Source organism: Melospiza melodia, chromosome 1 (assembly GCF_035770615.1).
Source record: "Melospiza melodia melodia isolate bMelMel2 chromosome 1, bMelMel2.pri, whole genome shotgun sequence".
Lineage (NCBI taxonomy): Eukaryota > Metazoa > Chordata > Aves > Passeriformes > Passerellidae > Melospiza > Melospiza melodia.
Window position 1 is genome coordinate 15,599,208 of NC_086194.1, and position 14,966 is coordinate 15,614,173.

Below are 14,966 nucleotides of genomic sequence, written 5' to 3' on the forward strand. Positions count from 1 at the left end.
ATTCTAATATCTTCAAATGAGTCCATTTCAGGAATGGAGAATAATTCTCTTGGAGCAATGAAGTTTATATAGCCAACATAAACAAACCCACGCCTGCTTCATGCCAGGAGAGGAGAGAGGGGGAGATATTTTTTTTGCTACCAACATAGGCTCTATTCCTTGAGTAGTATTTTTGGCAGATGCTACCATATTTAACTTCCCACAATGGCACTGTTTATTTAAGGCCAATATAAAACATCCCTGGCCCTTCTCTTAGATTTTTCAGTCCCTTGGTTGACTTTCACGTATCCTTTTAAGCACATTTTTTATGGTGCCTTTGGAATCGCTGCTCAGTGCCTTTAAACAAAATACTTGCAAACAACAAGAACTCCATCTCAGCAGGGTGAGAAAATAAGCTGTACAAGGGCCACTGCTCATGGATGTCACCACTTTCTGTTCTCACCAGTAGTTCAGAGGAACAAATAAGAACCAGGGGTCTTCCTAACCAGGTACCTTGTCACCAACAAAGACCAGTTGTGATTATTTAGAGAAGAGTGTACAAAAATGCATAGTGATGCTTTGCCTAACATGCACTGGAGCTCCTGACAATCATTTTGTCCAAGGCTGCACTGTTTTGTTTCATCAGACCGACCTAGGGGAAATTTAATTCCAGTTTTTGCACTGTGACTATTTGTGGTATAGAAAATATATTTGCAGCTGTAAATCTTTCTCAGATTTGCATTTGATTTTAAATCAAAGGTAAAAATAGAGCTGCAAAAACGAGTTTCAAATCCTCATAGGAAGTTTAATAGGTCCTTAGGGACAATGGTTTATGGTCAGCCCAACAGCCTCTGCTTTTTCCAGACCATGGTTACTTTTCACTCCTGATTTCAGGCTGAAACCTCGTTCTGTACATGACTGCAGTGGCACCATTTCTGTTTGTACCCATTGCACCTAAGTTATGGTTCCTGGCTTTACACATGCCAGAGCACAGCTGTGCTCCAGCCAAAGCACTGCCCAAAGCCATCCATGTGCCAGCCAAGCTGTCCCAGGTCCTGGAGAGCCACCTTGGGCTGCCTGCCACCAGGCACTGTGGGACAGCCACGGGACACCTCTGTCCATAGGAGCAGGCTGCTGCTCTGGAGATGGACAACTGGAGCAGTCAGCACTTCCCAGCCTGGCAGGGACAGCTGGGGAATGCAGTTTTCAGCATTCTTGCCTCTTCAAACAAATGTGTCAGAAATGGCTTTATAGTGGCCTACTCACATCCTATTTTTTTCCCCAGATCTGTTATTTCTGCTTAACAGTATTTACTGTTGGTATTTTGGTAAACCTCTGGTTACTCAGAATTTCTGGTCATGCTTTTCTACTGTCTTCCCCAGGTAAGAATATCACCTAATACTTTAATACCCTTTAATACCCTTTAAAACCACCATTCTCTTTTCCTGTGTTGTCCTGTAAAATACTGTGGCAGCCAAACACAACCCAAACAGCCATCTGCAGAAACAGGGTCTCCCTGAGGAGGTGCAGAATGTGCACAAACATGTGCTCTGTTTTCCTAAGGACACCTGCCAGAGTCCTGCTGATGCACCAAGCATAGGAAAGTATTTGGCACAAGTCATGTGTCCAAAGATTTCTGTCCTTGTAGGTAGTGGAAAATATTCCTTTCTTAACATACTTACTTCGTTTTCTTTGGGTTCTCTCTATATAAGTGAATGTTTCTGTTGTTCCCTGTTGTGGTGTCCAACAAGCACAGCCACTCGTGGTTTCTCAGAGCACTTATCCAGTCTCATTTTAGCTCCTGCCTCAAGGTGAGTGATGTGAACTGTTATTATGCTGCACTCTCCATGTTCTGTCCTGTTCTTCTGAGAGTTTCTTTTTTCCTAAGAAGGCTTCCCCTAATTATTTTTCAGTTTTTTAAGTCCTTGGGGTTTCCAACAAATGCATCTTCTTAAAGGCACTAAGACTTTTTTATCTTATTAATGGGTTCTGCCTTTACCAATATACTCATGAATTGTGCTGAGGTGGTGGCATGACTGGAATATTAATAAAGGAAGTATTAGCTTGCTTGGAAGGACAGGAGAGATTAGATAAAGTGCCCTGCATTCAAGGGTACACAGGTGTGCTGGGAGATCCAGAATATGGAGGAATTTACTATCTCTGGGGAGGGGGTGTAAAAGGGGAAAAGAACATGAAGGCTTTGATTCCAAGGATTGCAAAATATTAAACAAGGGAGATTTGAGGCTTTTTGTGTCCAAAAAGCAGAATCAGCCAAAGGACAGGATATAATATTAATGAGAGATTTTAACAATCCAGGTATTCCTTAGTGAAAGAATGTAACAGAACGCCAACATCCAGTGAGTTCCTGGAATTACTGGCAATTCTTGATCAAAAAAGTGTAGGATTTTCCAGATTTGAAGCTAAGCAGCAAAGAATGATGTGAGAATGTGAAGGTGAAAGATTTTATATGTAAGAGTAACCTTGGAGTCACAGGGTATATGATTCTTGGAAAGGCAGGGAAGAAGAGCAAAAGAAGATAATGGACTAGAAGTGAGGAGGCTTCAATAAAGTAATAGATAGCAGGCAGCTAAGTGAGCACAGGCATCAATGACAGCTGTAAATTCCTCAAAAATGTTGCTAAGTACGTATTATTCCACGTGAGAGAAACTATAGACACTGTAAAATGAGAACAAACTGGTTAAGCTATTTGCAAAATATGGCCAAAGGAATTAAAATGAAACACTTGCACAGCATAAATAACACAGAAAACAGAGGGGAAAGGAGCTGTGATGGAAAATGAAAATTATTCTCAAATAGATAAAAAGTCACATAAAATTGAGAGGTTCGGTGGGTTTTAAACCATAAAATTAGATTATACCAAAACATTTAAGTTCAATACTAAGTAATACTTTCAGCGGTACAGTAGTAGAAAGCTATTATATATTGTTTGTGAGTAGGGTCATCACAGATTTTACATCAATGGAGGTTTTTAGGAAAGAGAGGAAATTGTCAGAAGTCATCTAGAAATAGTTCCTATTAGTGGGTATATCAGTGGGATACATGACCTCTTGACTATCTCTCCAGGCATTTATTCAATTTTTATTGAACTGTGCTTCATTTATTAATCAACATTGAATTTATTCACATGCTCCCTTTATGTGTGTGTTCATCATATAAAGGCCTAAACTCACCTTCTTTCTGTGAATTTTTTAGCGTTAAAATTCATAGTGGTCCTGCTTTGGCTAGTATACCTCTAACCTCCTAAAAATTAGAATTATTTCACTTTCCCTGATTTTTGACTGCAACATTTTCCAGTGATCCTACAAAAAATCTTCTTAACAGGAAGATCCTTTATTGCCCTTTTTGTTCCTGCTGGGCATACTTTCCAGACACTTGGAAACTTATGCAGTGATGGTGTCCTTTAGGTCTTGCATCTTATTCCATGGACCAGCATTAATACAAGATGATGGGTGTTCACTTTTAAGGCACAATATTGAGAATGATTAGAAGAACGAAAGAGTGGCAGCAGGAGCACACAGATTGAATGTGTTTTCTTGTTACAGAAGCAGATATTGTTCATCTTTAAGATTTGCACTGGACTAGGTTGCAGATGAGAGAATCAGGAGGACCTGATGACTGAGGCCAGCTCCCCTCCTTCCCCTAACTCTGCTGTTCTTAGCAATTCATTCTTTGAGATTTTGACTTGTGCTCAATTTCCCTAGCAGCAAAGTTCATATGTACTTGATTACTTACACAGGAGACAATTTAACCATGAAAACCTCATATGTGAGGGATTAGCTGAGGGCAAAGCAGGGCTCTTAAACTCTTAATGTAAGTATGGTCATGACAGCACAGTTTGATTAAATTGAAACATCTCACTTAGCAAAGTATAGATTTAATTCTAATAATTTTAAAGGTGTCAAAAAGGAAGGAGTACTCATTTCACTCAGCACAAACAGTCTGCACATCTGTCTCCCTGAGGGGAACAATGAACAAACCTTGCATGGAAAAAATAAACAATTACTGTTTCTGTACATCATTTATCTGCTGGTACTTGCAGTTTTTGTGGACACATCTGCATGATTTCTACAAATCCTATTACACTTTACATAGAGAAATGAGGTTAGTGATACAAAGTTTTATTTGAGAAGCAAGATATGCTGTTGCTTTGTATTAAGATAAAATATAAATGTTAGAAATTCTCACTTTTATTTCCTGCAGATAAATGCTGTTGAGGATGCTACTGCCATCTTTTTCCCATTGCAATGGTTTTGTCTCTAACCATGGTTTTCATGCTTAATTTTTATGTTTACCATCAGTCATGCAATTCCAATTGACATATGATTTGATTTTTCTGCTGCATAAACCAATTTTGCATCAGTGTAGTTCCAGTAACTGGAGCTACTCACGCCACAAGAAAAAGATGAAGCCCTTTTTTGTTTCTTTAGTTTCTCTTTCCTTAATCACTTGGGCCAGATTCTTAGCTAATTTAATTTTCCTCTGTTATCTTCAGTTCAGCTCTGTTGACATACTGTATTGGCAAAATTTGTACTTCATTGTTACAGGTAAATTTCTAAATGAGTCAGTTAAAATTTCTGTGTTTCCATTCTGCTGAACTCTTTCCTCTGTGTTGAACATTTGGAGCTCTCTTCCTGACCTCACAGGCACCCATGTGATTTGCTGAAATAATGCATGTGAAATTCCAGGCTGGACTTGCAAGATAGCTGCCTAAAAATAATTATCTTGAAATCAATGGCTGGACTTGAGAAACCTCATTTATACATTTTATGCAATGTGATAAATTACTGTTGCAGCGTTTTAAAAGTTTATACTGAGAGTGACTCAAGTGAATGGTATGAACTGCTTCATCCAGCAGCTAAAAATCTGTTTTCTTCTCACTCTCTTCTGCCTCATAGAGAAGGGGAAAAGGAAGTTGGAGTCCTGACTGGTTCTGACTTTAGCAAAGAGTGAACAGCCCCCTGTGTGTGTGAAGAGACAAAAAAGTGCACAACCATCACCCTCCTACAATTGCTCACAATTTAAAAGCCAGGCAGCAGCAGGAACAGGAAGAGAAAAGGTCACAAGAGGACAGTGTCCATGGCCAGCATCAGGTTTCACAGAAGGGACCATAAGGGAGAAAATGAAAAACATTTGGACTTAATTAAGGCACTAATCTGGAAAAATGAGGAACAGTTGAAAGCTGCAGAGTTGGGGCATTGTATAAACTTCTTTTCTTGATCACAAAGTAACCTTGCAGTAGCTTCTGCTACTGAGAATAAGGAAGGAAGAGGTTGGTAGGAACTGGGGCTCTGAGGTCTACCCTAGAGCACTGTTTTTTATGGCGAAGTAACATCAATAAAGGCGAAGGAGGGAGTACAAAAGGAAAGGGGTCTGTGAGAAAATGATTTACATTGCTTAGAGCTTTGCTCCCTAACATAGTGCTTTCATATCTTTGAAAATATCTGTTTCTCCTAGAAGTAGCTTTTCAGTTGTCATCTTAAATTTTCTGCTAGAAATTTCTCTGTGTGCTTATATATAGTATATAAACAACAGGTAAATACTGAGTTATATAAAATAACATTGTAGATAATATGCACGTGTACTTGCTTGCATTTACCTCAAAAGAAAAAAAAAACAAACTGGCACCACATCTGCAAAAAATGAAATGAAGACAAGATGCTGGAGTTCCTTCCAACCTTTTCAAGACCTATCTGCACTACAGCTTTGATTAACTAAAGGCAGAGGTATCTGATTTGGTTTCAGTCCTCTGTGTTTTGTCACTTTTTTGGACACAACAATGTTAAAGAACAAAATTAGAGGACTTTCTTGCAGTCAGTGGCCTGTCCATACTTCATCATGAAAAGCACACAAAAAAGCAGTAGTTCTGGGCACCCCAGATGGACAGACAGTGAGAATGCTCAACCTCAAATTGTGTCCTTTCCACAGCTGAAAACTGGCATAGCTGTTCAGCAGGGAAATGCAGCACTGCTCAATATGGCACAGGCATAAATCCACCCACTGGAAGCTGCATGCACACATCTGAGGGTATTGAATAATCAGGGATTTCAGTTAGATGAGGGTTAAAATGGATGTTGAGTACCTAAATGCATAATTTCTTTTTTTCTTTATGGTCATAACGAAGACTAAGAAGAGTGTATTTTGTTCATGTGCAGAGACCAAGGCAGATATGCTACCAGACTGGGTAAGCATGCCTTATGCAAAATTTCCTATGGAAAGAGATTTCTAGCCCAGGATTCAGGACAGAGATGCTTGTGAGTAGGAAACAAAGGACATAGCATTTTTTTAAATCAGCTGGTTTTCAGCTTTTAGATTCACATTTCATGACAATACTAATATTCAGTACAATCGAAGAAGTTGGATATCAGACTATTTTTCTCATTCTAGTTTCCATATGAAATTTCTCAGCAATAGGAGTTTGAGGAGCCCTGTGGCCACACCCTTATCTCCAGAAAACAGGCTCCATTAAAACAGAATGATGTTGCTTTATGTCATAAAGGTGGTAGGGCACTCTGTCCAGGTATGTCTTCAGTTGAGATTTGGGCCCTGATTTCCCCACACATTGCTCCATCTGCAGCTGTCTGGGCAAACCAGTTTCAAAATGTGCACAGAAAGCTGCTCAAGTACCCCACAGTAGCCTGCATCTATTTTGCATGATAAGTATAACAGATAAAGACAACATAGTCTAGAATCAAAGCAACCTCTTGTTCCCTTCCCATTAACATACAGGAAAAGAACACAACATTGATGTCTACTGAAAGAAAGAATTATATAATAACACTGTTATTTAAGAAAAATGGAATAGAGCTTTTTGATAGAAATATGTGCTATTTGGTAAGGATGCTTAGAAGTTTGTGGGTCTGACATGAAAGTTCTTTTTAAATTATGTTTTGTGGCAATTCTTTCTAAAAACAGCTGTGGCATGCAGTAAAGAGTACAGTTGTTGCTTTGAACAAAAATCTGTCTGCAGTGGTCTGAAAATAAAATCCCACATCAAGGAGTTCACTACAAGTTAGCCCTGCTCACAGACAAAGAATACTTATGCAAGGATGTGTGTGAGTTATTTCTAAGCAATGCTTTTCCATGTAGTTACTTTGGAATTGCAAGTATGTTTCTCTTCTCTTGTTTTCCCATCACTGGTGAGATGCGCTCCCTTTCAGCCTCAGTAGAGTACAGACAGGTGCACTGAAAGCCCCAAACTTGCAGCTGAAAGATGCTTGCATGGTTCACTCAGCTGGTAGAGCTTATTCTGGTATCATTTAGGCCAGATTTATGTTGATGGAACACCTCTGGGCGAAATCCAGGTCTTTTTGAACTCAGGGCTGAGATTAACTCCAGGAACAGCCAAATGAAACCAGGTTGCAGAGAAAGCATGAGAAATGCCTTTGTTATTTATGCACTTGACTTAAGCCAAGTGATCTAATTGTTGATGGGTTTCAGTAAAGTATGCCCCAACCGATGCCAATAAAGTCAACCAAGTTAATCTTGTTTTACACATGTGGGATTGGGATCAGAATTTGTATAAAGAGCCTTTTTCATTCATTTAAGTGGAGGAAGCAGAACTAAAGGTTTTTATAACTTAATTGGTATTTTAAAACAAGAGTAGATGTAGGGAGAAAGGAAGATTACAGTGAACTTCTCTGAAGTGTCCAGCCTACAAAGAAGCAGCTTCTGTTGCCACTGTCTCTACCAGCCTGTGTAGTTACATGCCATCCTAAGGCTTTATTTCCAAAAGTCTCACCAAGGTACTTTCTGCCTTTTTTGTATGTTACTTTTCTCACTGACAATATCAGCAAGCAAATTTTCTACTCCCTTTTTAGCCCTTGAAAGGGGTGGCAGCATTTTATATTTTTAAATAGTGTCTGTGCCAGCTACATGGCAAACTCTACTGTTGTCTGATGTAAATCTAGGCATAGATGCTACACAGTAATCATTAATGGCCTGCCATGCATGTGCATGGACTACTGCAGGGGTCAGACCTGCCCCTCCCAGGTGCTACATTTAGTTCCATCTAGGAGTCACTAACCCAAACATTGAGAAGGCACTGTCAGAGCAAATGAAGCAGAAAAGTTGCTCCCAAGAATCAGTGGACACAAATCTCTCTCCTCTGCTTTCTGAAGAGATGCCAGTTCCTCCTGTGTATACACCTGGTGGAGCAGCACTGCTCAAAGAAACATCTCAATCTTCCATGGCAGCAAGCCCAGAAGCTGATCTGCCAGCCCCAACCTGGTTAACTACTAACAGCCAGCAAGGCAGCAAGTGGGGGCAGCCAGCACCCTAAAGAGCAGGGGCAACCTATTTCTTCTCCTCTGGGGACAACTTTCATCCTGCTGCTCTGGTGCTGCAACACAGGTGACTTCTAGGACACAGATTTCTCAGGAGTTCCTTTACCTTTCTGATAATCTGCTAGGAGGCTCAGATATGTGAGTTTTGCTTCACCACCTATCCCAGGAGATCTGCTAGCTGGCTCAGTCTACAAGCACCAGAAAAACTGCTCTTCAGTCCTTGTCTTTCTTCTTCTTTGTTAACAATATTCCCATGTTGTCAGAAACCTGATGGAATGACACTGCCAAACCAGTCTGCTGTCCTCCTGCCCATGTGCGCAGCCTCTGATGGACACTCTGGGCAGCATCCCCTGCTCTGCCTGTCAGCAGGTCACAGGTGATGCTGGCAAAATCAGCAGATGCCAGCACAGGAATCACAGGATTTGTTACTTTTTAGTCCAGTTTCCAAATTTCTGTAGTTTCTGGTATCCTGGGATTCACCGTTAGAAAAACAGCTATGGAATAGCCTCATGGAATATTGGAGGATTTATTAATGTATAGACATAGAGCTATATAGATATAGGGACTGTATGATTAATAAGAAAAGACCTTGACTGGGGAATGTGCACTTCTGTTTAATGTATGCACTTCTGTTTAATTTCTTTAATTACTGTAACTTCAGTGAATGACTAAACTAATCCAATGGAATAACCCCAAGTAGAAATACCCAGGAATTTCCCACTGATGTCCCCCAAGGACATCCAAAGTATCCAATCCCAAAAGTACTCCCGGATACTTTTTGAATTCTTTTTGAATCTTTTCTGTCTATTGCTTTGTAAACAGGCCTTCTAATTCTGTACACTTTATTATTTGGCCTGCTTCAATTAGGAGTGCCCCTAAAAAGCTTTGTTTCTTTCTCTCTTCTGTAGACAGAAGTTTTTATGTTAAAATCACAACAATCCTTCTTCCATATTCTGCTATTTTACTGTATATATTCTGTCATCCTAAATTTTACCAGCACAAATTGTGAGACATGCTGTCTCTGCATGGGGGAAAGGTGTAGTTATTTATACATCACTTAGAACATGCTTTGGTATGTGTTCCTAGCTAAATATATAAAAAAAGACAACTACCAACTCAACAACTCCTGAAAAATTAACGTTCTCAATTCAGTGACATTTTTATTATGCACCTTCATTTGGCTTAGTAGGCTATGCATGAGAGCATCCAATCTGGAATTATCAGTGACAGTTACTAAAGTTCAGCTTTTGCCTTCTGTTTCCAGGTTTGTTTTTGGGTTTTTTTTTTTTTTTTTTTTTTTTTTTTTTTTTTTTTTTTAATTTCAACATAAATCTGACTATGTTTTCAAGGTAAAGGATATAAATCATAAAAATATTAAACAGATATACATATACATCAGAACCTTTGGTTTCTTCTCAGATCCATCAATTTCACCTGTACAGGACTGCAATTTTGTCTAAAAGGATTAGGTACTGAGTCTCAATATCAATTAATTAATGATGCTTTAAAAAACCATTTTATGTGACATTTTGGAAAAACCTGGTGATAGAAAAACATATACTTTTTCCTTCCAAGAGTAAATCCAACTATGACTCCTTCACACTCAGCCTGTAATTCAGATATGCAACTATAAACCCATTATAGTTCATCTCTAGATACAGTGCTCTAACTCTCCATTTCATGTAACTTAAATTATGTAAAATATATGGTCATGAACAAAATATAATGGTTGCTTTTTGTGAAGAAAATAAACAGCAGGATATATGTTACCATTGCCATCAGAGGGAACATTACTGAATAATTCCTTTGACTATGGTATGAAATATCCAACTTTAAATGTCAGTAACTGAATTATGAACAAACAGACTGATAAAAGGCTTTCCTGACCAAAGATTCACCTATTCCAATATCCTACCTCCTAGCAAATATGCAGAGAACAGTACTAGAAGAGAAGCATATTTCAGTACTTCTGTGGAATACTCTCCCACCTTCCACAATCTGTGGCCCTAGGAATACCTGGTGTTTTTATTAAAAACTTTATTTCATATATCAAGAAGACTTTTTAAATTAAATATAATAATATAGATACTATTTTTATGTTTTATATTTGCCATTATTAGATTAATACTTTTCTTTAGTTTTATTTCACAAGCTGGAAAATTCTAGCTAGATTTCTTGTGCCAAACAAAAGTGCCCTCCTCACTTTTTATACAGACATGTCTTGCTGCTCTGGAACCAGCCTAGGGGGAAGAAGCTGTGGGAGACTCCTTTGCTGTCCTCTGTACCAGACACCACGAGGTTCCTGACATCAGACACCTCCTTTCTTCTCTCTTACATCTGCTAAGTGATTCAATGACCAAATTTACCTTCATTTGTGCTGCCATTACTGTGTGTACTATAATTGGTAAGAACTCCCTAGGATATCCTGTATCCTTGTGACATATTTTACCCTAAACCCAGGAGACAAATTACCAAAATGATTCCATTTCTTTCTGTCCAGGACACAGATGTCTTGGCACAGGATTTGCACTGAAGAATCACAGCTCAGTATTATTGGTCTTTTCCTTCCTCTCACTGCTGGGCTGCTCACGGCCAAGAGCCGGATGGTCACAGGCTTTATAAGCTTCTTTTCTTAACCTGGCTGCCCAAGGAAATGAGGTATTTGCAACACTGCTTTTCATCTGGTGGCGTGGTTTGTTTTGGTTTTTTTTTCCTGCCTGCCAGTGCCCTGGTAGTAACCGAGAAATCCACAGAGGAATCTTGTTAGCATCTGAAAGAGGAGTTTCAAAGAAAATGACATTCTTACTGGTTTTGCAGCAATAAACAGGTAGGGGAGAAGAGCAAAATAAAATTGTGCCATTTGGGTGGATTAGCTGACATAAATTGTGCCATATTTTGGGTGGCAGCAGCTGGCTGATGACCCAGCAAGCTCCAAGCACTGTTAGCCAAAATACACGTCCCTTGCAAGACTGGGAACATCAGGATGGTCCTGAATGAGATGGAGGTAGACAAATGTATAGGGAATCAAGGTGCAGAAATTTAAAGAACAACTTATTTTCTTGCCTTATGCTACCCTTTTAAGAACACACTATTTATGGTTTTAAAGCTAAAGTCAGGTTTTGCCCTTGTATAATTTTTCTATTTGAGGAACACAAGGCACTGTATGAGCATTAGATCATTTTCCCCCACACACCTTCTGAAATTATGCACTCACAGTAATCATAAAGAAAACATGCAAACTGGATTCTCTAATTTAAAGCAGCTATATCTTCTCTTTGTGGACCTTATTCACTGACACATTTTTAATATACCTATGTCCAAATAATACATATGTAAAATAAAATAATAGTAAATGTATAATCTGCGTAAAATACTCTGATAAGAAACTATGAAAATTATTAGGCTTCTTTGCCACTGACTGTAAACCATAACAGTTGGTTTCATATTTATGTGTGATACGAATCCTGAATAAAGAATAATAATAAATTTTTAATGCTTTTAAACACTGATTTTCTAGGGGTTTCAGAGGACAGACTTTTGTTTAATCATATTTCTGGGCTGTTGCCAGGCTGTCACTATTCCCTAGAGCTGAATCTCTGGACATCAGAGGTACTCCCCTGGAGCTGCATCTATAGACATTAAAGATTCAGAGTCGTTACATACCTTAAGCTAGGAGAGACAGGGGACTTGGTCCTAATTACAGCTTATGCCCATTTAAGGCTCTTTAAGCTTAATGCAGAAGCCTTGATGCAAATGAAAATCAGGTCCTCAGTCACTTCAAAAGTACTCACAAAAAAGGTTAAAATTCTGTTTAACTTCCTCTTCTTATCAAAGTCTTGGAAAAAGAGAGCCTTTTCATAAGGGCTGAGCACTGCATGTTTTATCTGAAGTCTGCCGTTTAAAGAGGGTGATTGATTTTTCCACATTAAGGGCAAAATAGCAGGAAATCTGTGCCTCACTAACTCTTACACACATACCTGCTAGCAACTGAGAAGCTCGCTATTCAAATTAAAGTGGGATTTCTGGGTTTTAACTGTAGCACTTGAAGGGCTCAATTCCTTTGGCTTTGTCTTAAATTAAGAGCCAGAAATTATTTCCCCATGAGACTTCAAGTTAGATCTTTGCCAAGGCCATGGGTCACTTGATTGCATCCAGAAGTTTACTCTATACTTAGCTGGTGATGTGTTGATGTGATGAGGTTTCAGCACATGATACTTCATAGTGACTGAGGCTGGTTTTCATGATTTTTAATTCAGCTGGGGAATAGGTGTACATAAAATCTAACTATAGTTTTCAGAATTTTTTTCCCCCCATGTTGTAGTTTTCCGGAAACGTAAGCATTTACAGGGACCTTTGATTTCTCACATTTATCTGTACACCACAGAGTTATTAACGGAAATGAAAAATAAAACTGCCATGTAGATGCACTGCTGTGAAAAAAATATTACTAATTAAATGTGGATTAAGTGACTATGATAAAACCTCTTGGTAATATGCCTGGCCACTGTGGGACAAGAGGTCAGGCTTCACGTGCCAAGAATGACAGTGAGATGCTACATGGGTTTGAGAACCAGTTGGAGAGTCAGTTCTCTAGTTCAGTGACCTCATTTCAGTGGGAACTGTATAAACACAGAAGTCAACCAAATAAATTTAGATGTATTTATAACTCTCTTGTGTAGTGAAGTACACTGGAGACAATGGGATGTAGAAATTACAGACTGCCAGTAATGGTATAAGAAAACAACAACAAACACAATTTTAAACATATATTATAAAGAGCAGACAAGGAAAAAGAAACTTTCCATAGAAGACTGCAAGTAGCTCAGTGACACTCAGCTTTTTCACACCAGGATCCTTTTCCTATATGGTTTGCTTTTAACAGAAGCCTCCGTCTTAATTGTCAGTCTGGGCAGAACAGACTGGCTGGGATTCTCTGAGAAACTCTGCAAAAAACATTAAGGCTTCCTTGCCTCAGTGCCTAAATGGAAAAGGAGAATACAGTTTTCTTGCTCACTGAGTAGCATACAGATAAAGTATTCAAATTAATTCTTTGAAATGAAATAAAGAAAATAGCAAGAACTGCCTCAAAGGTACTAAAAGACTATTTTAAATTTCTTAAGATTAAAATGACAAAAATTCTTTGTAGTCAAATCTCCCACACACCCCATTCCCATACACTCTGCAGATATCTATAGGATGGTTTAAAACAAATCCAGATTGCAATTTTCAATAAAATCAATGATCTATCCTCTGATTCAAGAGCAATTTGCTTTCACCCTCAATGCTGCAGCTCTGCTAAACACAGCTGCATGTGTGCCACTCCCAGAAGGTCCTGTGCAAACTGTTCCCTGGCACAATCATCTGCAAGAAGCAAAGTCCCAATGTGCAAGTCTTCTGCATTATGAAACTGAAACAGAGGGGCACTTCCTTGTATTACATAAGAGACATATTGCAAAACACACACACAAATAAAGATTTTTATGAGAACACATGACAAACCATCTAGAAAGCCAACAGTGTATCTGTGCCACAGATCATCAGTTGTTAAAACCATTGCTGTCTGTGCAGAGTTCCTCTGTTTACTCACTGCCTTGAATGGTCTCTCTGTGAGCTGAGTCCATTCAAAAGTTTATTTTTACAAAGCATCTCTTCATTGTCAGAATAATACCTTCATGAACTTACTCAAAATTCTAAGCAAAAGCAATTTAATCCTTGTCTCTGGAACACAGCATACTCTTGCTGTACAACATTGCTAGAATAAGATACATAGTGGTCAAGTATGGATGGCAGTTACAAAGGGCATTCTATGCTTTCATTGAAGAAAAAGAGGTCATATTTGATTTTTTTTTCAGTCTTCCAGTATTTCTCCCTCTTTTCAAGCTTCATTGACAGCGCTACAGGAAGTTTCACAGCAAATACCTTTTATCCCCTAGGATGCATAGCAGCTGGGCTGGCTGACGGACTTACAACTCTGCACATTTTTCAAATGTTTCCTTGACTGCTTTTTAGGAACAGTTACTTCTATAAACCTTTTGTTACTTCGAAGTTGTCCAAACTTCATGGAAATTTCCTTTCTAAATGAATATGAAACAGTATCTTCACTACTTCTGAATCACTAATTTCTGTCATGCTCATTTAATCTAGTGCTTATTTTCAGTTTCCATTCACCTTCTTTATTCTATTTGCAAAAGCTCATTTTCAAGTATAATTTCATTTTTTTTCTATCATCCTTTAAAAATTTTTTTTGTATATAATTCTCTTCCTTTTTTTTCATTTTCAAAAGTTCTGCATTTTTAAAAAATCCTTCACAAAGTTATAGTTCTTTGTAGAGGCTTTGTAGAGGCTTTTTAGTCCACAGTAGTAGTAAAAAAACATTTCGTGATACTGAAAGAAGGGAGTTTGCTTCTTCCTGCTTGCAAGCCTGCAGGTTTCCTCTCAGTCATGTGTGTTTCCTTGGCTTCTCGTTAAGAAAAACAAAAAAAGAGACAAGAACTATGTGTTCTTGGCTTGTCACAGTATTTTACTACCTTGAAGGACAGAGATCAACTTGTTGGGCACAAAATGAAAACTTTAGAACAAGCAGCTTGTGGGTTTTTAAAAATAATTTTTATTTGGCATCACCAGTCAAGCCTTTCATGTTGCTGAAATCTATTGCTGTCTCTGAAAAATCAGTCAACCTAAGCT

The 14,966-nt window shown here is 38.6% G+C and overlaps 1 protein-coding gene across 1 annotated transcript in view; it reads left to right on the top strand.

The window, feature by feature from the left end:
• Nucleotides 1–1,720: 1,720 nt before the first annotated feature.
• ZNF438 (zinc finger protein 438) overlaps nucleotides 1,721–14,966 on the top strand; it is a 70,529-nt gene continuing 57,283 nt past the window's right edge. The window contains exon 1 of the mRNA XM_063148914.1: nucleotides 1,721–1,790. The gene's annotated coding sequence lies outside the window, so the exon portion shown is untranslated. The remainder of the gene's footprint in view (nucleotides 1,791–14,966) is intronic.